Source organism: Hyaena hyaena, unplaced genomic scaffold, assembly GCF_003009895.1.
Source record: "Hyaena hyaena isolate Hyena2069 unplaced genomic scaffold, ASM300989v1 scaffold_1308, whole genome shotgun sequence".
NCBI classification, from domain to species: Eukaryota; Metazoa; Chordata; class Mammalia; order Carnivora; family Hyaenidae; genus Hyaena; species Hyaena hyaena.
Window position 1 is genome coordinate 269,875 of NW_024081940.1, and position 27,541 is coordinate 297,415.

Consider the following 27,541-nt stretch of genomic DNA (forward strand, 5'->3'; position numbering starts at 1 on the left):
CCTGAGTCTGATGTTGGTTCTGGTGTTGCTAGAGGTCAGCCAGGGTAGCTGTTGGACAGGAGGATGGGATATGAAGTAGATAAGAACAAGGACATATTGGACACGAGGCTTTCTCATGCCCTCTCCACCCCTGGGGAGATGATATGGGTGTCCTGCAAGAGAAGCTGGCACCCTTTGCCTTAGAGCTGCCCATGCACCCGGCCCAGCTTATGGAAAAGCAGGAGGAAATCGGTGGCAGCTGGAGATGCTGTGGTCTTGGCTTCTATCTTCTCCCTGTTAGGCAGATCAGCAGGAAGGTGAACAAGCTGCTGTGTTGCCGGGCATCCTTACAATGACCTTCAAAATGAAAAACAAAACAGAAAGGAAAAAAGAAAAAGGGAGATGGGGGAGGGAAGAGTTGCCTCCTCACATCTGTTTTCCAAATGTCTTGCAAATTTTTATTGTGGCCACCCCAGCTGAACCATACTAGAAGGGAAATCTAGGAAATATAGTTTCAGTTTTAGCTTATTGATACAGTACAAAGTTACCACAATTCCAATCAGTATATTTGCTTTCTTTTAAGTTCTTTGTCCAAGCGATGAAATTAAGTGCAAGACTATATTTTTTTAAAATTTTTAATGTTTATTTATTTTGAGAGAGACAGAGAGTGAGCAGGTGAGGGGCAGAGAGAGATGGAGACATAGAATCCAAAGCAGGCTCCAGGCTCCGAGCTGTCAGCACAGAGCCCGATGTGGGGCTCAAACTCACAGACTGCGAGATCATGACCTGAGCCGAAGTCGGACGCCCAACCGACTGAGCCACCCAGGCACCACAAGTGCAAGACTTTAAAATGAATGTTATTTCAAATATGATTTTGCCAAAGACTAAAAACCAATGACAATGATAAACTGTATATGGCAGATCAGTATGTTCTTGCACATAGAAAGAAGGGGGTGGTGAGCTTTTATTTAGTATGTTTATGCGTATATTCATGTGTATCTTTAAAAGCAAATTGTGTTTCTTTTACCAAGGAGCAACAAATAAATCAGCAAAAGGCACATAAACTTTTGTTAAAAAAACAATCTATGAGTGGGGAAAGAATAAGGGAAGAGAATAGAGGCATAAAAATACATGATGAGCTTGTTGTGGCTAAATTAAGATTTGCACAGGGATGGATACCATAGTGGAATCATGAAGAAGGGGAAATGGCCATGACTGAGGTTAGAAGTTATACCACAAGGGTGTCCCACGACAAGAGTCTTCCAGTGCTGCAAGTCAGCTTGACCCCTTGTCTGGAACATTGCCAGGTCTGCTATGGACTTGGCCATTCTCCCTCTGTTAGAAGGCTGTTTCTGTGGGAAGTAGAAAGAGACTTACCATTCTGCCTACTCTATTTTTTAAGTCTAATAAAATGGAAGAAAAAGAAGAACATATTACTTTCAGTGTGCTCTATCTCACAAGGTGTAAGGAGAACAAGAAGACGCAGAAGTTCACTATAACACATTTCTTTGCAGCAGTGGTTCCTTATTACCCTGAGAGTTTATTTACCTAATGTAAATGAGAAGGGTATTGGCCTTGCAGTCAGGATTAGGAATCAAGTTCTTGCTCTGTCTCTAGTCATGTGATCTCTAACTTGTTCAGTAACAGATTGGTAAGACTAAGGCTAAGAAATGTAAAGAGATAAAGAGATGGAGATAGACGTTAGAGACAAGAGATGAGAGAGAAAGAGAGAGACTTAAAGTACAGGACTCAAATAACAGAATAGGGACTCGTGTTTCTGTCATGTAACAGTCTAGACACGCATGTGGTATAGGTAGGGAGGCAGCTGTGCTCCCAAAGATCCTCCAGGGCCAAGCTCTTTCTGTCTCCTTCCTCCGTCATCCCCGAGGGTAGTGTCCTCCTCCAGAGGTTGACTCTGGCACCACATCTGCCTTGCAGACTACAGAAAGAGAACAGGAAAAAGTGAAAGTAAATGTGCTTTAATGACATGATCCAGAGATTGTACAGTTTAGTATCACTCACAACCTGGTAGCCAGGACTTCCTCAAATGGAAATACTGTCTCTGGCCTAGCGTGGATATGCTCCTTACACTTTCAAAAACAGGACCTCATCAGAAAGGGATGATACGTGGTGAGGTTTGATCTTCAGATAGTACAGGGTGTGTGTGTGCATGTGTGTGTGTTTTGTAAATATGACTAGAGTAATAGTTGGAAGTGGCAAGAGGAAATAAAAAGGATACCCAACCCACTTCTAGCTCCTGAGGTGTGGAATTATGAGAGAAAAAATATCTGCTTTACTTCTGGGACTTAAAAAGAAACTATCATGAGAGAACAGTCAAGTTTCCCTTGTATCAAAGAAGTAAAAAAATACAAAGAAAAAGTTGAAAATATAAGATATATATATCTATACAGATATATCTATATATCTGTATAGATATATATATCTATATATCTATATAGATATCTTGAAAGTTCATATTGTTGAATGGCCTTCAGGAAAAATTAGACTAATTTACCCACTCATCAGAAGAATGGAAAGTCTGTTTCCCCACAGTCTCACTCACTTATGGGTATTTTTATCTTTTTAATCTTTTCTAATTTGATAGATGAAACATACTAGCTTGTTTTATATTTCGTTAATTTTATTGGTAAAATTAATCACTCATTTAAATGGGTGTAGACATTTCACTTTTTTAATATGAGTCAAATGATCAATTTTGTAACATTAGTTTAAACAAAGTAAAATTATTGAATTTGCTTATCATTCTCCCCCATTGTGAGTTTGAAGTTAAGGTGTCTGTCACTTTACTTTTATACTTTTATTAAATTAGAAGCTCCTTAAAGGGAGCAAATGTCTTATTAAGTTGTATGGGTTACTTTACTGAAGTCTTCAATAAAGTGTGTTATTCAGCCCAAAGACCCAACATTTATGGTAAATGAAAAAGTAAGTGAAGATCTGAGGTTTAAGACGATCAAAAGTTATTGGAGATAAGCAGATATTTAGTGTCATGTGCTGGATATTTTCTCTGTTGGCCTGGAATTTTTTAGAAAAGATTTATCACGTTTATCTCTGCTTTACTGTTTCTAGAAACATATCATTAAAACACTGAAGAAATCCTGATTATGTTTTTATACTTAGACTACAAAATGCTTATTTGATTTCATAGTCTCTTTCATTGAGATAAGATCAATTTTTTGTTTTATTGAGACCACCTTTATTGTATAGGGCAATAATATTCACTTTTGACAAAGCACTTTAAACTTGAAACTTGGTGCAGTAAGGCATCCAGGACTTCCTTCGCTCTGCCACACCCACCCATCGTATTTTTCAAGTTAGTGATTTGTGAATAGGCTCAGAAGAATGAATCAACTGGAATTGAATCAGGCTGGAATTCATGAGGCAGAGTGAAAAAAATAAAGATCAGTGACTGCTTTACTTGGAAGTCATTGGGGACCTTTATAATTCTCATCAGTGGTCTTCACTCTGAAATGATTTATGTATCTAATGAAATGGAACCTTGTTATCTATCATCTATCTCTCTGTTTATCTAGTATTCTAATTCCCTTTAAAATTGTCTTTTATCTGACATTTCACTGCAATATTCCAAGATTTCTCTTGTTAGCTTTTCTTTTCTTTATTTTTGCTTAAAATTCTCTATTATGGTGTTGTCTCTTGGTTCCACTTTGATGTAATATTTAAGTCTTAATATTAAGCAAAATAGGAAATGTAGTATTGAGAAAGACAGAAAAATACACATCTTCCAAAAGGACATAATAAATTGTCTTTATTGATACTTCAGCTAGATGCTGTGGCATAATTTAGATGGCAGGTGGTTTCAGAAACATGTCTCTTCTTCTTGATATAACATTCCTCTTTGGTACTCCATAGGAAATGTTTTCAGGTAGTAAAAGGATTTGAAAGTCATTTAGTTTTCCCCAAGTTATTTCTCTTTACTCATGTGTTATGAAAAAAATTATATACTTTTACAAATAAAATGTATCCACACATGCCAGTACCCTTCACCATCAACTTTGTCATTAAGTCATCTGTTTAACATATAAGGACTGACGTATACTATGTCAGTGTGAAATAATGTGGAAATGCCATGATGTAAATATTGGCCTGTGGAGTGTCTGGCATCTAGTCGAGGAGGAGACAGTACAACATAGTGCTCTCAGTGTTATGAAGAAGATGAGCGTGGAATGTTATGGAACACTTGGGAAAATGATCCAGTGTCTATAGAGCGAGTTGCTTCAGAAGGGCATCCTGGAAAGGAACACAGATTTGAGTCTTGAAGTTACAAGGAGGAGCTGGTCAGGAGAAAGGGATGGAACTGGGGGTGGTGAGTATTGGAAGGAAACGAGAGGACTAGATAGAGCAAAGAATGAGATGTGGGAAGAAAGCGGGTTGCCTTTACGAAAGGAATATGGCAAGGTTAGATGGAGGGTTGAAGGGTAAGAGTGAGGAAAGGAAAGATGATTTGTAAGAGATAGTGAGAACTAAATCATGAAAGGTCTTGCTTGTTATGCTGAGGAGTGCGGCACTTAACGTCAAAAAATATGGGAGTGACATGAACAATTTACCTTTTATTAAGATGGTTTTATAACAGAAGAATTTATAAAGACTAAGATCAATACATTTAATTCTTCGAACATAAAGAGGCTGCAGGTCCAAAATAAAAATGACTAAAATTAAGAAGCAAGCTAAACTGGACAACCATTTATAATAAATGTGACAAAGGTTAATCGGTTCAGTATTTAAAGAGTTCATTCAAATTGAGAACAACATCACTAGAAAGATCCTCATAGATAACAGAGAGTGACATTATTAGATAATTAGGAAATAAAATAGGCTAACAAACTTATCAGTATGCAGATGAAAACAACAATGAGGTCTCATGCTTTGCTTGTCAAATTAGGAAGTTTTTGAAAAAGTGATGTAGTCAGACTTCCCAATGCTGACAAAGATATTGAATAAAAAGCATTTTCATGCATTGCTGGGGAGAGCATATTTTAATATAATCTTTATGGATGTAACTGTATATTGGGTTTGTAAATTGCTGACATTCAAGGACCTAGGAATATCTCCATTTGGAATTTTAGCTAAGGAAATAATCTTAACTGTAGAATGTTTGTCTTCTTTGGATTATTTTCATGAAATAATTAATTTGAAACACTGCTACATATAAGCACAAAATGAATGTTATGATTATTATGATTGTTGGCACAAATGGCATAAACCATGGTCAGAAGTCACTTCTAGTAGCAGCCATTTAGAATATCGTGGTAAAGAGAATAACAAATGTTTAAATTTAATCCACCACATTATATTAAAACAGGTCTCAGGGGGAAATTTGACAATCACGATAAAAAAATAGTGGGAGACTTTTGTATCTAGAACATGATCATAAATAATGTTGCATTTGATCCTTAAAGAAGAATGATACAAGGTTGAAGAGAAACTTAAAAAAATCAGACTAGCTTTTATGAAGAGAAAGAAGAATTGTATAGTAGACTCTCGAATAAGTGTGTGCTGTTATCTGAAATTATCTGAAAATGGAAGAATTAAGGTAAGAGTTGAGGCAATTTTTCTTATGGCCAGGAGGTTGTAACCTAGCTGGAAGCTGGGAGGTAGAAAGCAAAATTATAGCTGAATGATGGGAAATGGCTTAAGTTGTATTTCTGGAAACTGCATGTAGTCCAAGATTTGGGACAAGTCATTTTTTTTTCTATTTGAAATAACTTTCTCAGGTTTAGAATTGCATAATGAATCAGACTAACTCAAATCACCTAGCAAATAGAGATTGACATTTGGTAAAATATACACAGTTGCAAGTTTCAATGTTCAAGACTAATTTTTCTTTTGAAATGCATTTGTCCTAAAGAACTGTGATGTGCACAGCATGTTATATTCAATAAAGTGGAAGAGAGAAATTGAACTATTAGATTGGCTCACACCTATGCACTTCCTAGAAAAGAACACACCTGCCTCATTTGTTAGAACTTAATTGCTGCCACCATGGAGTTATTTTGAACTTGAAATCACCCAGGGTAGAGTAAGGGAAGTGGGGGTGGGGTAGGGAGAAATTGTTTGTCTTCTGAATCCTTTCCATCCCTACCCTCCTTTTCCGTCTCTCCATCTCTCCCGCCTTCTCTTCTTCCTTTCTTTCCTTCAACATTTCAGTTTAGATTCCTGGCTTATGTGACCTGACTCTGAGTTAGTCTCTCCACAAGAAGAGCCTAGGACAGGTATGGATACTCCCTAGGATGTATACCTTATATCTTGTTGCCATGATATCATTATTCTTGTGAGGTAGCCTAGGCTTCAGAGTGAGATGATCCTGGCTGATTCCCAGTTCTACTGCTTATTAGCTGTGTGATACTGTACAAGTTGCTGAATTTTACTGAGCTTCAGTTTCCTTAATTACAAATTGGATTCTGTAAGACCAGTTTACAAGGTTGTGGTGAAACTTTTGACATATAGCAATTGTTTGATATACGGTGCCAAATATTATTATAACCCCCCCAAACAAACAAACAAACAAACGGATTTCATGAGAGAAGAATTGGTGCATAGGTTAAAGAATGATTACCAGCCTTTCTTGTCACCATGGTATATGGCTCAGATAACAGTCACGGAAATTCAGTCCTAAAGTATAAACATAATTTCTGAAATTCGTAGCTCTAGATGTACAATATTCTTTTATCTCTCATTTAAGAAAACATATCAAAATGCAAGAAAATTATAGTTGCAGTGTTCCAGAAATAATCTTGTATATGACCTATTTATTTTTAAAAGGTAAATAAATTTCTGTACATTGTATTAAAATTACTTAAGACAACCCCACAACTGACCATTGGTGAATCACTAACTTGTTGAAGGAAACATAATGGTTGAGAAGTACATGGCTTGAAGATGTCTTCAGATCCCTGCACGTTGCATTATTCCATAAAAAAATTATGCTGAGTGCCTCTGAGAAAAGAGGAAAACAACCAAATAGACTTTTGAGCAATAACTAAAGGCAGGAATGAAACTTTTATAGGTTAAAGAAAACGTGTAATATGATGGTGGAATAGGAAGACCAAAGATTGGGAAGTTACTTTAGGATGCCAACTATTTCAACTCTCTATTTCTGGTTATTTACAGGAAATGGAAAGGGAGAGATAAACAGGGAGAAGCTGACTCATATTAAGTAGGCTTTAAATCTTAAAAGTCTATAAAATAGAGATCCTGAAAACTTCTTTATAATCTTATTCACCTTTGTCACCAGATAGTTTTATTTAGTGTAAAAAGAAATCAAACAAAAAAACTAAACTTACTTTTTTTTTAAGTTCATTTATCCATTTTGAGAGAGAGAGACAGAGAGAGCAAGCAGGGGAGGGGCAGAGAGAGAGGGACTGCAAAGGAGAGACAGAAGACTGATCAGGCTTCACACTGTCAGCACAGAGCTCTATGCGGGGCTCGAACCCACAAGCCATGAGATCGTGACCTGAGCCAAAACCAAGAGTCAAGGCTTAACCGACTGAGCCACCCAGGCACCCCCAAAGTTACTTTCATTACAGATTAGTTTCATTTTTATTCCTTATAGATAGGTAACAGATAGCTGTTGTTTATAGCCTGCTCTTTTCAGTCATAATGAACTGATTGTGTCTAAGACGAGTCCCTACATCTATCTCCTTTTGTCTTCCGTTCTCATATGGTGCTTGAAGGGACAAATCAGTTGATATAAGGTAGTTTACCGCTATGTTCTGTGTTTCTATTAATATGAATGTTCAGAAAGGAATCCTGCAGCTGCACAACCAAATTTACAAACCACAATTTCCTACAGAGGCAGAGGGTTTTGACCCTGGAGTGAAGGAGCAGTGACCCGGCTTCATCAACAACTCCATTGTGGCAAGTCACTTAAGCCTTTTAGTAATTAGACCTTCCTCTAGTTCACAGGATGTTCAGTGGAGTTGAAAGAGATGAAGCATGCAAACACACTTTTTAAATCCATAAAGCTGTATAATTGTAATCCAGTATCATTAGGTGAAGTAAAGCAATGCAACAATTACAAATCCCAAGAATTAAATCAAATAAGCAAAGATGGCAACAACAGTATTTTGAACTGGCATCTCATTTTAACTTGAAATGAGCAACGGACGCTTCCTCGTTACTAAGCAGTGTATCATTACTTTTGGGCTTATTATTCCCTTAGATGACTAGAGGTTGCCACAAGCACTTAATATGGAAAATAGAAAATAATTCTGCCAGTGAGACTTTTTCCAATTAGAATATTCCATTACGGTGCATATAAAGTTTTCAGAGTTATTCATTTGTTAGCTACAATTAGGGGTATTATATTACTCTTTTATATAAAATATTTTACTGACTCATTATCTGCAAAGGTTGAGCTGAGATAGCCTCTTCCCCTCTCTTTCTCCTTCCTTCCCCTTCCCTCCCTTTCTTCTATTCTCCCTTGCTTCTCCCACTTCCTTCTTTCCTTCCCTCCTTCCCTTCCTTTCTTCTTCCTCTTCTTTCTCCTCCTCTCTTTCTCTCCCTCTCTCCCTGTGATTTCTTCTTTTTAAATTTTTAAATGTTTTATTTATTTTTGAGATAGAGAGAGAGACCGCATGAGCAGGGGAGGGTCAGAGAGAGAGGGAGACACAGAATCCGAAGACAGGCTCCAGGCTCTGGGCTAGCTGTCAGCACAGAGCCCGACACAGGGCTCGAACCCACAAACTGTAACATCATGACCTGAGCTGAAGTTGGATGCTTTACTGACTGAGCCACCCAGGCACCCCACTCCCTGTGATTTCTTAAACTGAGATATCATGAAAACATCCTTCATTGTTTGTTTTCCTTTCTCTCGATGGTCTCTCTCAGCAGATAGTCTTTTCTAATGTCATGGCTTTGACAACAATGATGTGCAGGCAGCTTCCACTTCTGTATGCCCAGTCCTAACCTCTCCTCCAAGATCCAGTTTCACACTTCCAGTTACCTGCTGGTTATATCTAACTATTTCAAGGATGAACTTAAACTTCGCAGTGGATCTATCATTTCCTCCCAGACGTGCTCTTCCTTCTCTGTTCTTGTTTCTGTTAGTGGTTGCTAACCTCCCTACATGTAGGCTCCAAACCTTCGTGTCATCTTTGAATCCTTATTCTCTTGACCTTCTCATCTGAGTGAACACTCAAAGTCTTAATGTTTATTTGCTCCTCTCCATTTCCAGGATCGTTATATTGTTATACTTTACCTCTTACCATATTATTGGGATATTTCTTAACTGATTTCCCCATCTCCATACTCTGCTCTAATTCATCTTACACATTACTGCCAAATAAACCCTAGAATCTTAGAATCCTAGATCTCAGAACTAGAAACAGACTAGAAAAGTGATCTGGTCCAAGCACTTGGATGCTCATTAGTTATTTCTAATTCCCAAGCAAAATCTGTGCTTAAATAACTCTTCTGTTAGCCTTGGCCAGTCTTTTAAAAATGGCCTGGCTATTTTAAAGTGTGTTATTTTCTTTCCTCCCCTCTCTCCTGCTCCTCTTTCTCCAGCTCTTTCTCTTCCTCTTTTTCCTCTACCCTTTTCACTGGAGCTGAAATCCTTCTCCCACTTTCATCTTAAGTCTGTCTCTATGGCCATAGAGAAAGTCTAATCCCTCTACCACAGGTCAGAATTTCAAGATTTATAGGTAGTTATTGTGTGTCAATGTATAAATGCTCTCCATTAAGTTAGTGTTTAGAAGCTGCAAGGAGCACTTTTAATCATATTTGTTGCATATTTTTAGAGAAAGAAGATAGTGAAATGTGACAGCTATCTCTGAACCCAAAGGTGTCCTAGCTGTTTAAATTATTTTTTAAATTATTTTTTAAAAGGATATTTTGAGAACAAAAGATAGAACTTTAAGGCCAGGAACTTCAAAAACATGCATTAGTAACTAACAAATGTTTGAAGTGATTAAAAAGTATAATGTGAGAAATATTATATTTTGTAACTACTTAAAACATATTTCACAGTTCTTAAAATTATACGTTCAGGTTTTAGATACATGCTAGAATATCTTAATCACAAGAGAATCTTTATATCTTTACAGTAAATGGCAAATACAGCAGAGAATTTTGTCAATTTAATATAGAAAACAGATCATATCCAAATCTAATTATATTTTAGGCTGATTAGTTAGCAATCCTCCATTTTTCCCTCCATTCAATATTAAGTGTTCCTAAGGGGAGAGTTAAATTTCTGATTATATATGTATATATATTTTTTTCTAGGTAGAACATTCTTCATTCCTTCAACCATTATTCTTGTTATATAGTTCCAAGATCCTTTATTGAGTTGGTTATTTTACTGGGAAAAAGACTTACTTTGTTTATAACCCTTTTAGCAGATGCTGCTGGTGCCCCACCTGATCCCTTAGGCACTTGAATTCTTATCCATAACAGGTATCCTAAGGCAGGGATCTGTGGTTCTTGGCTAAGGGCTTTCCCTGTCTGGTGCTTCTCAAGTCTTTTACAGTATCCTCTCCTTGCCCTCAAATCTTAGCCTCATGGTTTGCTTCTGGGGAAACCTAATTTAAATCACTTCTCTTAAAATATCCTACTACATACTTTGCACTCTAACATTAAAGTTTTCCTTTACTTGGATCTTAAGAGGCAGGCAATATTAAGATATCAAAGATTTTTTGGTAAGCCATGTTTAGGACTTAAAAAAAACCCAAACTTGATTTTAAAAGCAAAGAAAAATCATTGAAGGGTTTTTCAGCAACGGAATGGCAAGATCAGATATGCTTTGTGGAAGATGAACTTGAGAATGGCGAGACCTGGGGTGGATATCCAGTTAGGAGTGTGTCCCTGTAGTCCAGGCAAGAAATGGTGGTCAAGTGTGATAACAGAAGCATATAATAACTACAAAGAGAAGCGTGTGGTTTTGAGAGACTTTTATGGAGTAGAATTGATAGAAGTTGGTATTAAACAGGTATGAAGGTGAGGGAATAACTGGTTAGATGTCAGTGCTGGTTTTCTTCTTAAGGAAGAAAAAAGTTTGAGGAATGGAGAGAAAAGCATTTTGTTTTTGATATGTTATGTTTGGGATATATGTGTGAACTTGAAGAAGCATATGCTATTTTAGAGGGCATGTAAATAAGACATGTTTGTGAAATTCATATGTATCTTTACTTTTATTTGTTCAAAAATGTCTTCCACTTTCTGTAGCATCTGTCATCTCTATCATTTTTACATAAGCTGTGTTTGACATTTTCCTGCTACTGAAAATTATATCATGATGTAACCATTTGAGCTAATTGGTATTTGCATATTAGTTTATACCTCTTAGGTCCCAAGAGACTAGGTAAAGAATCAGAGAATGAAGCTTCTATCTGTAAGTTATTCGAAATGGATGAAATAATTAGAACATGTGTGGGTGCAAAAGGGTGGTTGGTGTGTATACAGAATATTTAAAAAAATAATTTTAGAACTGAAGAAAGAAAACTATTTTGTAAGATTTGAAAACTCCTTGGCCCTTTGCAAAACACCAATGTGGCATGTACTATTTGATATAAATAAACATTAATTACCTTATGAAATAATTTTGATTTTCCTTCTTTTAATATATACTCATTCATATGACTAGCAGTGTTTAATGAACAAAATAGACAAAGCACCGTGACCTCATGGAAGGAGGGGAGATAGACAAAAGACAGCAAAACAATAAATGGATAAATTATTTACTATGATAGGTGCTGATAATACGCTGAAAAAAATGAAGGAATAGAATCAAGGTAAGGGAAATGGGAAGTGGGTGGTGTGAAGTAGTATGAAGATATGTCTGCTGAGAAAATGAGATCTGACCAAATGTTTGTAGGAAGTTAGGGAGTTGGCCAAGAGTATATTTAGAAGACAAGCATTCCAGGCAGAGGCATCAGCTAGAATAAAATCCTTAAGATGGGAGCAGACCTGGGAAATGAAGAAATAGCAAGGAGATCAATAGACTGGAACAGTGAGCGAGAGAAGGAGCAGAGTGTCAGGTGATGAGGGGCCTTATAAGAATTATATTATAAAAACGTTAGCTTTTACTGTGAGTGAGATGGAAAGAAGTAAAAGGCTAAGAGCAGAGCAAAGATATTTCCTGACCTACAATTTTAAAGAATCACTCAGGCTTCTACTGAGAAGAGACAATTAAGTGGTCTAGTATGGAAGCAGAGATCACTTCGGAAGCTTTTACAACCATTCTGCTGAGAGGTGATCAACAAAGTAGTGATGGAAAAGAGAAGTGGCTAGACTCTCAGTATTTTTACATGTAGAGCCAAAAGGATTTTCTAATGGTTTGCATGTGAAATATTAGAAACAGAAGAGTCAAAGGTGACTTGAAGCCTATTGGCCTGAGCAAGTGGTAAGATGGAATTGCTTTTTATCAAACTGGGAATAATATAGAATAGTAGGTTTTGGAGGTGGGTTGAAGAATCAAGAGTTTGATTTGTTATGTGCTAAGTTTGAGATATTTATTAGATAATTAAGTGGTTAAAAAATAAAATAAGCTGGCTATCCTAATATAACTTCTTTGGACTCAAGTTTTTTTCCTCATCTTCTATTCATTTTGGTTTATACCAACTAAATAGCACTGTGTTTATAGGAGGGATTTCTAGGCAATATTATAAGCTTGAATTTGTGTGAGCACAGGTCTTGTAGATCAGTGAGACTACGTATACTGGAAGATAATTTGCAAAGAGGGACTAAAGGACTTTACAGAAAATAACTCATATTAAGGGAAGAGGCAAAGAAAACAAGTTTGACCCAGTAGCAAAGCTTTAGCTCTCAAACCAGAGGGGCAGTATAGTCACAAAATGGTGTCCATCTTTTGGATTTGTTCCAAGTCCAGCTTCTTCCTTTCTTCCTTTCTTCTATGGTAGACTCAATGTTCAATATCATGAGAGAGAGGGTTGTGAATAAAGAGTGAAAGAATTACTTTTACCAACATCTCTGTAAGATACTAGAAGAGATTATTGCATTGGTTTATTTGTGACATTGTGAAGGATGAGAAAAAGGATCAATTTTTCCCATTAGTATAGAACACTGGGTAGCTTTGGTACCTTGGTATTCACTGCATTCGTAACACCAGCAAAGGCCATGATATGGAAATACCAGCAGTATCAGTGCAGGGGACCTGAGGACTGTGGTATGGTGGTACCCAGTGGAAGTGGTAGAGTGGTAGAGTCTAACAGACATGGTGGTGCCAATCACAAGGAATATGTTATTGACTGAATGTGTCCGCCTCAAATTCAGGTGTTAAAATCTTCATCCCCCCTCCCTCCCCTGCTGCTCCAAAATGATGATTTTAAAAAGTAGGGCTTTGGGGCTATAATGAGGTATTGAAAATAGAGCCCTAATGAATAGGATTAGTGTTCTCAATAAGATGAAATGTAAGAAACATAATCTGTCTTTCCATCCATGGAAAGACACAATGAAAAGATGGCCACATAGAAAACTGGAAGATGGCCTTCATCAGCATCCTGAGCATGCTGGCACCTTGATCTCAACGTTGCAGCCTTTAGAACTGTGAGAAATAAATGTTTTGTTTGTTTGTTTGTTTAAGCCATTCATTTCATTTTACAGTGCCATTCATTTCATTTTATGGTGCTTTGTGATAGCAGTCCAAACAGCTTAAGACAGTATATCCCAAGATACTTATGAAATTCCCAGTCAGGACTCATAGCAGTACTTATAGTGTGTGTGTGTGTGTGTGTGTGTGTGTGTGTGTGTGTGTGTGTGTGTACTACACCGACTATTGAGTTCAAAATGTTAGATAGATTTGAGGAATATAAGGGGTTTGGTGACCTCAATCTGGGGTGGACTAAGAGGGTAGCTTTAAATGCATCACTTTTTGCAAAGAAAAATAATAATATATTTTTCTTCACTATGGTTATTTAGCATAGGATGCTACTGAACCAAAAATCAGGAGTCTCATTTCTGCATATACCTGTTGGGAAAGACTGTTAAGAAATAAATATTTATTGGGTCTACTCTGTGCGAGGCATTATTTTAATTGCTTTACACAAGCTAGTTCATGATATAAGCTACGATTGACTCAGCGAAGCCTAGCTATCGGAGGAAGGGCTTGATTATAAAGATGATGATGATGATGGCAATGAGGACAGCAACTATTTATAGAGTGATAATATTTCAGGGATATACACTTAAGAAGCTTGCACAAGGTTACACAGTTAGGGTGCAGAATGGCTGTTCAAATCTAGACCTCTGACATTGAAGTCCACATTCTAAATACTTAAGACAGCTATGGCTTAATACTGCTACACAAATCATCCCAGAATTCATAGGCTTTCAATTTAAAATACCTGTCTATTTTTCTCACTTCTGTATCTGTGGGTCTGCAGGAGCAGATCTGCTTCAAGCTGTGGCTCTGCCAGGTTTGACTCTGGATTTGTTTTGGGTTTAGATGTGCTTATGTATCTCATTTTGGGTGTCCTAGGGGCATACATTTATCATGGCTATAGGACGTGCCCAGGCAGGCCACAGACACTGTTTAATGCTTCTGTTCGTGTCATAGCCACAAACAATTCAAAGAAAGTCACATGGCCAAGTCCAGTGTAAATGGGGGTGAGGAAGCATCCTCACAGTGGGAAGAGCTGCAAGACTACATGGCTAAGGGAATAGATTAATAATTTTATAATAGGGAAGGAGCAAAGAATTGAATACAATAATCCAATTTACCACAATACTGCACCACACTACTTGCCTGTTGATATGTATCACAGTTTTGAAAGAGTCATTGTAACTATATTATCCATTGATGATGGTTTGGAAAGCTCTTTCTGAATGAAGAGCTGCATCACACAAAATATTAGATCTTTTTAAAAATTTTTAAATGTTTTTAAATTTATTTTTGGGAGTCACAGAGAGACAACACGAGCAGGGAGGGTCAGAGGGAGAGAGAGAGAGAGAGAGAGAGAGAGAATCCGAAACAGGCCCCAGGCTCTGAGCTAGCTGTCAGCACAGAGCCTGACGCGGGGCTTGAACCCACGAACTGTGAGATGATGACCTGAGCCGAAGTCGAACACTTAACCAACTGAGCCACCCAGGCGCTCCAAAATATTAGATCTTAATACATGCTTGAAAAACTGATGCCACTGAATTTTCTAGTTAACTGAGAAGTGCAAAGGCACATTTTCTACTTCTCCTACTTACAGGCATTTCTCTTTGAATAAGATAAAATTAAGTTTAAATGCTACCATCTTTGTCCAAGTTGGATCTCTTTGTAGTTCCTAGACATACTCCTAACCCACTTCCCATAACTGCTTATTTATTGTCCATGTGGATGTTTCTATAATAATCAACGTTACCTCTTAAGCTTTTCTATATGATAGGAAAGTACCTTGTTGGTTCATTAAAATTTTAAAAAAATCCAATATGATCCAACAAACTGTTTTGCCCTATACATACCAAAATACTTTTTTTGGTTGAGTGTTTGGTTTCATTTCAGATGATTATAAATGGCTTCATGCAGACAGTGTTTAATTTGTAGAGATTCTGCACATTAGTACTGCTTATATATTAACTTCCAAATTATGTGATTTTGAAATCTTGTATGCAGTAAATGCTAATAACTCAATTGTTTTTTTTTTTGTACCTTGCCAGGTGGAAGTGTATTTGTCAACATTCACTTGAAATCTGGGTATCCTTTCCTGACTAATCTTCCAGATGAGTCCCTAAATGTTTGTAAAAACCTTCAAAGATAATCTAAAAGCATTTTAAGGGAGAGTTGTAGCAGAGATTTTTGTTCTTTATTTGTATCTTTGGCTTTGTAAGGGGTCCTTTTCAAGGTGCACCACAGTGGAGCTAGAGGTAGTTCTAACAGAAGGTAGCTTCTTGCAGAGAGGGAGCTTAGTTTAGACATTCATTTCACTTCTTTAACATTTCTTTCCAACCTTCTATCAAAAGCATCCATCGGGGGGCTGTTAAAGCGCACAGGGAATATGCTGTGAAAAACTGTTCACCTTTGATAGCCAAGAGCAAAAGTCAGTCAAAGGTGACCTTTTTTCCTTTTATGTAGCTCAGCTGAGGGAGTTGCTTTTTGAACTTGGGCAACTTAGCCTCTTCAGCCATATAGTCCTCAGAAACAGCCAGTATATGACAACCCAGCATGTGAGTTAATTGGTTCTCATTGTGAAAACCTGCGAAGTTCACTTTGCAAAACATTCCACAGTTAGTGGTGGGAAACATTGCTTCCAAAAACTACACTGCAGTTTTACCGACCAAGAAATAGCTCTTGTGTTCATTCTTTTTGAACCTGCAGACAGTCTGCTTTAACTGCTCTGAGTGCTGGGCACTGAGCTAAGGACTCTATGGGACAGACTTATAAAATGGATAGTATTCTTAGACCCATTTCATAGGCAAAGAATATGAGGCTTAGAGAAATTACAGCTTGCTCAAGATCTCACAGCTGTTTAGTGGAGGGATCAGGCTTGGACTCTACAATATATTTGTAAGCACCTTAACTTTCTACCTCTTCTCATTGTGTCTTGCAGTGGAAATGCCTCATTCATGGGCAAATGTCCACCACAAGTGATTAGATCTCCTCATTTCAAGACTTTTTATATGGAATTATGTGTATGCATGTGTTTCTGTAGCAGAACTAATTTGAGGGAAAATGTGAGGCTTTCCTAATTTCCTGAAATGGTGTTTCAAGGACAAAGAGATCTGGAAAAAGTGGAGTCACAGAATAGAAAGAAATAGCTTAAAGAAGCAAAGCACTTGATTTCTTTTCCTGATTCCACCTTCCTGCAAGTGTGACCTTTGGAAAATCATTTTATGTATCTGAGACTCACTTTCCCCATCTGTAAAGTGGAAATACTAAGATCTCTTCTTTATGAGTCAATGAGACAACACATACTATAATGCATGCCTAATAATAGGAGGACTCTACCATTTTAGGTGACTTCCATTTTCTGTAATATGATGTGTGTCTGTGCATTTGTGTATGCATGCATATATATGTGTGGCTGTAGGGGAAAGGGGGACCATTTATCACATTGTTTTGACTAGTACGCCAATATGGCTTTTATAAGTATTTTATAACAAATGATTCTGATGTAGTTGACCAGCAGTAAGGCATATTAAGAATAGGAAAACAGGGGCACCTGGGTGGCTCAGTTGGTTAAGTGTCCGACTTCGGCTCAGGTCATGATCTCGCAGTTTGTGGGTTCGAGCCCCGCGTCGGGCTCTGTGCTGACAGCTAGCTCAGATCCTGGAGCCTGTTTCAGATTCTGTGCCTCCCTCTCTCTCTGATCCTCCCCTGCTCACATTGTCTCTCTCTCTCTCAGAAATAAATAAAACATTAAAAAAAAAGAATAGGAAAACAGTGGAGAAAAGTAGTTACACCAGTGTTTGCCAGAATTTTTTCTTGGACCATAATTATATCAGACATGCATTGATGCTAATAAGCATCTACCTTGTAGTAGACCTTTTATTTGCCATATTTAACACACTTTAATTTTTTCAAATTAAATTAAGTATAAATTATAAATTGTTTCTTTTTTCTCCTAGGTAAGAGAATGACTCTTTTATATAAAATTTTATATTAGAAAGAGCAATAATGATACTGAAAAAATTTATATAACCCTTTCCATGTATTTAACACTGTTAAACAACATGGCTTTTTCGGATATTTCTAAAAGAAAGAAAAACTCAACTCTAACAAATTAGCAAACTGCATATCAGTGAAATCCATATAGTTATGTAGCTCTAGACTAAAATTCTAAAAACTGCATGATATTATTTTTTAATTTGTTTGGGCACATGTTATATTGGCATTCTCTGTAAAGAAATACTCCTTTTCTCATTCAGATTCATAGCTTTGTGCATAAAGGACTCGGGTCTTTTCTTTCCAGAATATTGTTTATTTGATTCTTGAAAGTAGAATAATTTGTTGGGCCTTAGAATATACTATAGATGGTTTTGGACTGAGACGCATTTAATACCACACTTTTGATACCCAGAGTATTCACTGAGCAGTCATGAATAGCTAAAAGAATTGAAAGACGGATTCTAGGGTGTCTGCTATTGTAGATTCTGGGAATTGAGCAGGGGATGAATCAGACATAATCCTTCTTTTATGGAGTTTATAATATTGTCAAATCAACATTCACAGAATTTCTCTACATTTAGTTATGTACCTGACATCACATCTTCTCTCTTAATAAAGGTACACAGCAGCCTGTGATTCAAGTTATCTGTATTATATTTCTAACTTCATCTTAATAATACTGAGGTCTGACTTCCTATTAAAATAATAGGAATTACCATCTAGCCATGATTTTGGTTAATTTGCAGAGTTTTTGTGTATGCCAAAAAACTTCTTTCCTTAAAATTCCCAAGGCTGATTCATATGCTGGACAGGTCATTTAATTTGGCATATTTTACCAACCTTGACAAAATAGACCTTCAAATATTACTAAAAATCCTGAGCACTGGGCAACCCTTCAATGAATCAGGATTTAGTTACTTATTCGATTTTTGGCAAGAGTTTCTAACATGTCAGCTGAACATATTTCCCATTCTGTGTTTTTGATCTCATAAAATCAGATTGCCCATACCTATGTTTTTGAACCCATAATTTCTTCTTTCACATTTATAGCTGTTCCCTGGCCAGGTTTGGGTATCTGTCTGTTGCAGCTGATTCATGGGCACTCTGGCTGGCCTCAGAAAGGACAGAGTGAAATTTCATAGAGCACTTTCGCATGTCTTTCTCCACCATTTCTCATAGACTCTGGGCATAAATAATTTGTTAGGAACAGAATGTGCAGAAATATAAGGAGGAGTGACTGATGTGGTAGTGAGTCAGGAGACATTATTAGATATGGGCATCTGACAGAAGATTTAGGATGCCAAGGAGTTTGGAGTTGATCTGATAGCAGACAAGAAGACCTTGAGTACAGGAATGGTGTAATGAAAATTGCATCTTTTAAGAAGACCTTGATCTAATGTCTTGGTTAAGCTAACATGGGGGAAAAATAGGAAGCAGAAACAAGTCATAATAGTATGGATAGGTGATAATGAGGTTTTAATGATTATTTTAAGATCTATGCTTAAGTGGAATATAACTGAAGGTAAAAATAGTATTTTTATTCAGTTTTTGAATACTTGCAAAGCAGGCAGATTTAGACAGTCTTGAGAAAATTTAAGTAATGTACTTAAGATTCTTCTAATTTTACTCTCCCGTTGTCCATCGTAGATTTCTTTATGCTATGCCTATATCTTGATTATGTAGTCCCTACCCTTAACTGATTAGAAATAATTTTAGGATTCTGTAACTTTCACTTGAAAGAGGAGTTTTATTTATTTATTTATTTAAAATTTTTATTTTGTTTTTATTATTTATTTTTTGATAGAGAGAGAGACAGAGCATGAGCAGAGGAGAGGCAGAGAGAGAGGGAGACACAGAATCTCAAGCGAACTCCAGGCTCTGAGCTCTCAGCACAGAGCCTGATATGCGGCTCGAACACACAAATTGTGAGATCATGACCTGAGCCAAATTTGGATGCTCAACCAACTGAGCCACCCACGCGTCCCGAAAGAGGAGTTTTAGATACCCATATAAATATCTATCTCTCTGTAATCTTTCCATAGCTATAAAATCATTCAACATTTCATGTAATTCATTGTTGGGTATACAAAAATACAAACTATGAATTATAAAATAATGAACTTTACCCACTTATATGTTCTTCATCTTCGTACATTTGCTCATTCATTCAGCAAATATCTATCTTCTTAGGAACTTGTAATTAACATTGATAAAGCATTTCAGAATGACTTTGAAAGACAAATGAATGTCGGTTTTGGCTTTGTATTTCTAAGTTCTCCTTAGAGCCCACTACTTCAAAATTTTTACTGGTAATCCCAAATAAGATAGTTGCAGCCATATTTCTCACCTAGGTCATACCTAGGAATTGAAATAGATTAAAAACTGGCTCAAGAAAAAGTTAGGTTTTGTTATTTCAAGTGGTAGTATATTTCTATGGTTTTTTTTCTTTTTTTGCTAGACTCACATAATACGTTCGTTGAAGAGGAGTAGTAAAATCCAGCCTATTATTATTTCACATCAGCTCTCTAGATCTGAGCTAATATACCAGCTAATCTTCTCAAATGTGGCTGGTTTGAATTGACATGTAGTATGTATAAAATATACACTACATTTTGGAGAGTAATACAAAAGAAAAGAATATAAAATCTTTCATTAATAATTGTACTGATTACATCTTGAAGTAATATTTTTGAAATACCTAGTTAATTTTTTTTTTTACAAATAGTTTATTGTCAAGTTGGTTTCCATATAACACCCAGTGCTCATCCCCAGAAGTGCCCTCCTCCATGCCCATCTTCCCCCTCCCCCCGACATCCACCAGTCCTCAGTTTATTTCTCAGTATTCAAAAGTGCCTCATGGTTTGCCTCTCTCCCTTTGCCCCACCATTTCCACCTTTCTTCTCCCCCATGGTCCTCAGTTAAATATCTAGTTAAAATATATTGTTAAAATTATTTCATCTGTTTATTTTTTATTTAGCTACTAGAAAATCTTAAATTAAACACAGAGCTCATATATTTTTACAAGACAGTATTAGTCTAAATATTTTTGCAAGTAGTTGCACAGATGAGTAGCCCTATGAAAATTTTTTGCCAGATTTCCTTTTACTTTTTCTACAGTAAAACGCCTCATTTGTTGGAGTCTTCCCACAATCCTACCCCAGTGATTCCCTCTTATTGCTAAGTAAAAGAGCAGAAGCATCTGCTTGAAGTAAGTACAAATGTGTACTTCTGTGAACACCAAACGAGTAAACATAGGGAGGAGAGGAAGCTATTCCCACTGCTTATAAAGACTCACTGATTTATTTTTAATTAACTCATGCTTGTTCTGTCTTGCCAGATCTGTCTCAGTTCAATACATTTGAGGTCTGTGGCTATCCTTAAGGACAACCCAGTCTGCTAAGGGCCATCACATTTCACTAAACTCAATAAATCTTGGGCAAGGTACATTGATCTGCATAATCTAGGTAATAAAAAAATCTTGGGCTGTAGAGCTGCGGAGAGGAGAATCTTCCTTTTCTTCTTGTTTAAAAAACTGTTTTTTTTAATGTTTATTTTTGAGAGAGAGAAAAAAAAAAGTGTGAGCCAAGGAGGGGCAGAGAGAGAGGAAGAATCCGAAGCCGATTCCAGGCTCTGAGAAGTCAGTGTAGCATCTGATGTGGGGCTCGAATTCACAGACCATGAGATCATGACCTGAGCCGAAGTTGGACACTTAACTGACTGAGCCACCCAGGCACCACTCTTCTTTTTTTTTTTTTTTTTGGACCCCAAATTTATTTCAATTGTTCTCACCTGTTAAGATATATGTTTAGGACAGTCAGTGCTTTCCCAGAGTAGATCAATTGTAGACTCAGTCTCCACCTCCATCCATGACTATGGCATGGCAGGTTGACATTGTAGAAAGGTTGGGGTGACCTCAATGACCTCATTCATGAAAGAATAGAAAACTTTTATTGAATACCTACTATGTGCCAGATACTGAGGGCTATTTATATCATCTTTTCAATGAATATTTATTTCAAGTTTGTGAGAATGTTTTTTAATATTCCCATTTTATAGCAAAAATACCCCAGAGTATCAGAGAGATCCCCTAACTCTCAGTGATGCAGCCTCAATTTGAATACCAGCTATTTTTAACTCTGTTCATGATTTTTTGTGTTACCATTTTGCTAGGAATATATTTCTTGTTTAATTAGTTATTTATCATCAGTTTATTAATAGACTATTTTTGTTTTTATTTATTATTTGCATTTCTTTCCCTACTATAGTTAAAAATAAAAAAATAATATTTTCTTACCCATATTGTCTCATAATTACTTTTTAAATAAGATTACTTGTAATTTACCCACACTTCATTAAATTTGGTCTCCAAGATTGACTTTTAATTATCTTCAACATCTGCTGATCATTTGTAAACTTTAAAAACAATGGCTCACAGGTATATAACATGCCAAAAACAGTTTTCAACACTTTATATATATCATTTCATTTAACTGTCTGCCAGACTCTATGATGCAGGTATGATTATTATCCCTATTTTACCGATAAGGAAACTGAGGCAATAGAGGTTAATGATTACTAAGTAGAAGAGCCAGAATGAAGCCCATGCAACCTACTTCCAGAGTGTATGGGCTAAATTTCTATGCTCTCCTGCTCTTTACTAATTAGTGGGCTACCTAGTTTTATATTTTTCTTCAGAAATATTTAAATTTATTGACAGTTTTCATTTCCCACAAAAAAATAATAGGACCAATCAGAGGAACATTGTCAGAGAAGAACTGAATTTAAGTAGTTAAGTTTTGAAACAGAAACAAATATTTAAATTATCTTTGATGTTTTGCTTCTTCTGCATCAGTATTTTGTGATATATATATATATATATATATTCTTGTGATATACATATATATATATTCTTACTATAGGTATTCAATACGAATTAAAATTCAATTCAGATTTACCTAATCTTGACTTAAAGTAGGGCTGAAACTCTTAAGGGATTCTTGGGCTTTGCCAGTGGTTGGTATTTGCCTCTTTCTCTGGGTCTCTGATCTTTCAAATCAAAAGATGGAATAGAATTTAGTACTGGAAAGGCGGAATCAATAGGCCCAGTCTCTGCCAAGCCTAAACACACCAAAGACCATGATGTGCCAAGAGTTTCATCTAAACTGCTAAGATGTCTTAGAGTTGAAAACACCAAAAGGGAGAGAAAATGGCAGATATTCTGAGTGAACGGAGGGTATGGAGGCTTCTCAAGGAGGATCAGGTTGAGTTTCCAGTTCTTTTTAAAGATGCATGTACCATATTTGCAGGGATATCTCACACAGTACCCATTCAATTGACCAGTTTTCCTTACTTTGAGCCTAGTTCTTCTCTCTGTTATAATTCTCGTGACATACTGGACACTCAAAATGTGTATCAGATCAGTGTTATCTTCAAGGAGAGATTTGCCTTTAGCATCATAAAATGTAGCTCAAAGTTTATTAAGGCTTTCAGGGGTAGGGGCACCTGGGTCCTCAGTTGGCTAAGCATCTGATTTTGGCTCAGGTCATCATCTTGCTGCAGTTCACTGGTTCGGGTCCCACACTGGGCTCTGTGCTGACAGCTCAGAGCGTGGAGCCTATCTTAGATTCTGTGTCTCCCTCTCTCTCTGCCCCCCTCACTGACTACGCTCTGTCTCTGTCTCAAAAATAAATGAAACATTTTTAAAAATGTTAAAAAAGGCTTTCAGGGACCTAAGAACTTTGTTTCCAAAGTGTACAGTAAATTGCACAGAAAATGGTCCTTAATTTTTCTGATCTGACTCTCGGAATAATTTCCTATGTATCTTCTCCCATTGTCCTGACATCATGTGGAAAATGGTGCAGAATTTAACAGATGAAAGGATTTAATGTATAGTCTATCTCCTTAATGTTTTTGTGCTTTGAAATGTCTTCACATTACATCTACTCTGGATTCTGAAATGTGATATATAACATTTTAATTTAAACGTAACAGCCCTCTCTTTAACTTTTGTTGTATTGTACATGTGTTTGAAGAAGGCAAAGGCAGGACAGCTTAAAGTATATCTTGTTCTGAAATTTGATTGTTAGGTTGATTATGGAAATCAGCCTGTGGACTTCTGTATTTGTCAGAGAATGGAAGGTCTAATTTGCCAATTTGATTTCCCTAATGATTCAAATGATGCTTCAGGTTTAAAACATTATGCTGATTTGCTCCTATTCCTGGGGTTCAAGTTGTTCTTTCAGATTATCTTTTGTATTCATTGTAGTCCCCACTAAACATACTTGGAAGTGTATGTATTACTATTATGTAGCTATAATCTCTTCACTTTTATGCACCTTCAGAGCAAGATCATACAGCAAGCTTAATTAACTGAAAACAGAAAGCATTCAGTCTGTAGAATGTCTGTGCTACACCAACATTCCTCTGAATTCTGAAATTTTAAAATGTCTGTGCGAACATGCAAACACATACCAAAATATAGAATTGAAATTCCTGCAGTCTTTCTCTTTTTCTTCCTCCTAAAGACTTCCAGGTCACTTCTTTGTTTGGAATCAATCTTACAATATTTGCCCACTGCACCTTGAAATAATCTAATTCTATCCAGTGTCCTGCAAGGCTCTGTATGATCTGGCCCATGTCTGCCTCTTAGAACTTACTTCTGTGATTTCCCCATCACCCACTCTGCTCAACACATTGGACCCCTTTGTATTCCCTAAATGTGCTGAGCACTTTCTTGACTCAGTGTCTTGGCATTAGTTATTTCTTCCACACAAAATGTTTTTCCTCAGATCTTTTTTAAAAGTTTATTTATGTATTTTGAGAAAGACAGAAAGAGCATGGGCAGTGGAGGGACAGAGAGAGTGAGAGGGTGAGAGAGAATCCCAAGCAGGCTCTGCACTATCAGTACAGAGCCCAACTCAGGGCTCCATATTAGGAGCTGCCAGATCATGACCTGAGTCAAAATCAAGAGTAAGGCACTTAAACGACTGAGCCACCACGTGCCCCTTCTCTTAGATCTTTTAATGCCTGTGTCCTTTTTACCATTCAGGTTTCTGCTCAAATATTACCTTCTCAGGGAGATTGTATCTCTACACAGAGTTTAAAGTAACTGCCCTCTCTACTGCAGATCACTTTGTTATTGAAAATGATCTTGTTTAGGGCACCTGGGTGGCTTAGTCGGTTAAGCGTCCGACTTTTGCTTAGGTCATGATCTCCTGGTTCGTGGGTTCCGGCCCTGCGTCGGGCTCTGTGCTGACTGCCAGCTCAGAGCCTGGAGCCTGTTTCAGTCTGTGACTCCCTCTCTCTCTGACCCTCCCCTGCTCACGCTATCTCTCTCTCTCTCTCCTAGAAATAAATAAAACATTTAAAAAATTTAAAAAAAAAGAAAATTATCTTGTTTATTTATTCTCCTCTCCTTGCTCTTTTCTCATTATATTAGGTTTCATGAGGTCAAGGAACTTATAATTTATGTTAATCTTCATATTTCTAGCTTCTGGAATGCTTCCATAGAATAAGTGCTTAGCAAGTACTTGAGGGAATGAATGGATAGAGTAGTCACAACACAACTTACAGTTTACAGAGTGACTGTGGTTCAGCTTTGTGTTTGGGCAGGATTTGCGCAAAGGTTATAAAATAGCTTTCATCAAAGGAGACAAAAGAAAAAAATGGCTTTCGAGAGGACTGCATTCATTATGTGAATGAGAGCTGACAAGCGTGTTCTTGAAGAAGTAATAATTCACAAAACAGTGAATTTTCAAAGAGCAAAAGGGGACTTAACATTAGTTATGTGGTAGCATCTCTGAAAATTAAAGATGAAATGAAATTAGACTAATTGCATGAGGGAGTTTCTTTGTTTGACTGTAATCACTATTTGGAATCACCTATACCCCAAATTTATCTTACTAGATTTCAGGAAGAGAAAGACAATTACTTGGGCACAAATGCATTTTATTCCTTTCTTACTGCAGAGCTTCAGTGCTTCTGGTTTGATAAATTGCCTAAACTACCTGGCTGGCTTGAAGGGAAAGTTATGTTTTTACATTTATATTAAACAAAAAACTTGTGCTTTAAAAATAAATCATCACATCTGATGGTATTGCCTCTCTTTCATTTGTTTGCTATCAAGTGTGAGTTAAAGGTTACGTGCAGAACAATCCCAGGGGTGCAATTTACACTTCCAGGTAGCAGTAAAGCCCTGTAACCAATAACCATCACAAACAGAGGAGCTGTCAGAGACCAAATTCATTGCTCCTATTCCCAGAGTCCTTTTGTTTTTGGAAGACACTGAAATATGTCCTCTTTTCTTAGCCTACGAGAATTTCAAAGATGTCCTTTGACCTATCTTTTGGCACTGTACAATAAATGTAGAAAAACCCCAATACTTCCTTAAGATTACATTTTGGAGGAAGGGGAGTGGACATTCAGAAATTATAGTGAATGACAATAACCTTATTGTCTAAGAGCTTTTAAAATTTGGTGCAGGGCATAGAATAAGGTCATGGACGACTGGGCATAAGTTTTGGTGACCAACATCATCTTGTTACAAGCCTTCCCTGGGAAAATAAGATAAACTGTGATATACATTAGGTTGGCATTGCCCTGCCTAACTCATGCTACTGTTACTGGCTTGGTGCTGGCTCCCAAGGACTGTTATTGCCATGTACATTGAAGTTCATGAAGAACCTTTTAATCTTTTCTTCAAACTTTTAGTTTTCTAGTCTTTCTAAGTGACTACAGTAATAAAGATTCAACTCTGTAGCTGTATGACTTTCAAAATTCCTTTAATTTTTCTGCATGTAAGTATTCTAATTTGTAGAACATTGCCTCTGAGAACATTACCAAGATCTTTCCCAGCTCTAAAATATAAAGACAAAGTAATTATTATACTTGTCCTCATGAAGCAGTGCTTTCTGGCAAGATATTGGTAAATATAAATATATGTGACCTATATTTTGTCATTGTTATTCAGAAGGAAGTGGAATAACTTCTTTGATAAGTTTTATGAATAGTCTTTATTAATTTAAAGAAGGTATTCAGGATAAAAGCATCATAACATAGTAAGAATTCTATCTTGAGCATAAGCTGGCATTTCAATACGGCAAACAGGGGTAGGGCAGGGGCCAATGTGGGAGACATCTGATTATATTAATTGAGGAAGTGAAATGAACCTTTGGAAAGAACTGGCCCTATGGACATGCATCAGGGAAGTAACTTCTCCCAGAAACAAACTATGGCATCAGAGGAAAGAGCTTATTCTGAAGGCAATTTGCAAATTCTCTTTGATCCCATTCCTGACCCATGGACATATATGTGTCTGAGTTAAGAATAAAAAGCACTATAATGAGGGGCACCTGGGTGGCTCCGTTGGCTAAGGATCCAACTTTGGCTCAGGTGATGATCTCATGGTTCTTGGGTTTGAGCCCCACGTCATGCTCTGTGCTGACAGCTCAGTACCTGGAGCCAGCTTCAGATTCTGTGACTCCGTGTCTCTGCCACTCCCCTGCTGTGCTGTCTCTCTCTCTGTCCTCAAAAATAAACATTAAAAAAAAAGGACTATAATGAAAAGTAGACTTGTTTCATGAAAATATGTAGACTGTTGTGGCATAGGTTCCCCAACTTGCCCCCACCAAGTATGACAAAGAGCATGCTTACTTCCTCCCCTGTATTACCATGGAAGTAAACTTTCATCATGTTTTCTAGCAAGACATGGCAGAGAAGGACTAATACCAAGTGAGAATAGATTTCCTCATGAGAATATGGAAAATATCTCCTGGGAATTCCTCAACTACTTGAGGGTGGCTCTGGGAAACTTTTCAATGGGTTGAAGTTCAGCCTTGGCAGATAGTCTTAGAGGCAGTGAAGTTCCAATTATTACAGTTAATCTGGCCTCAACAGAACATTGTAGAAGCCCAGAATTCTGATATATACATGAAGCCTACTTGCCAAAAATCTGGAGCTATGGATTTGATGTGATAT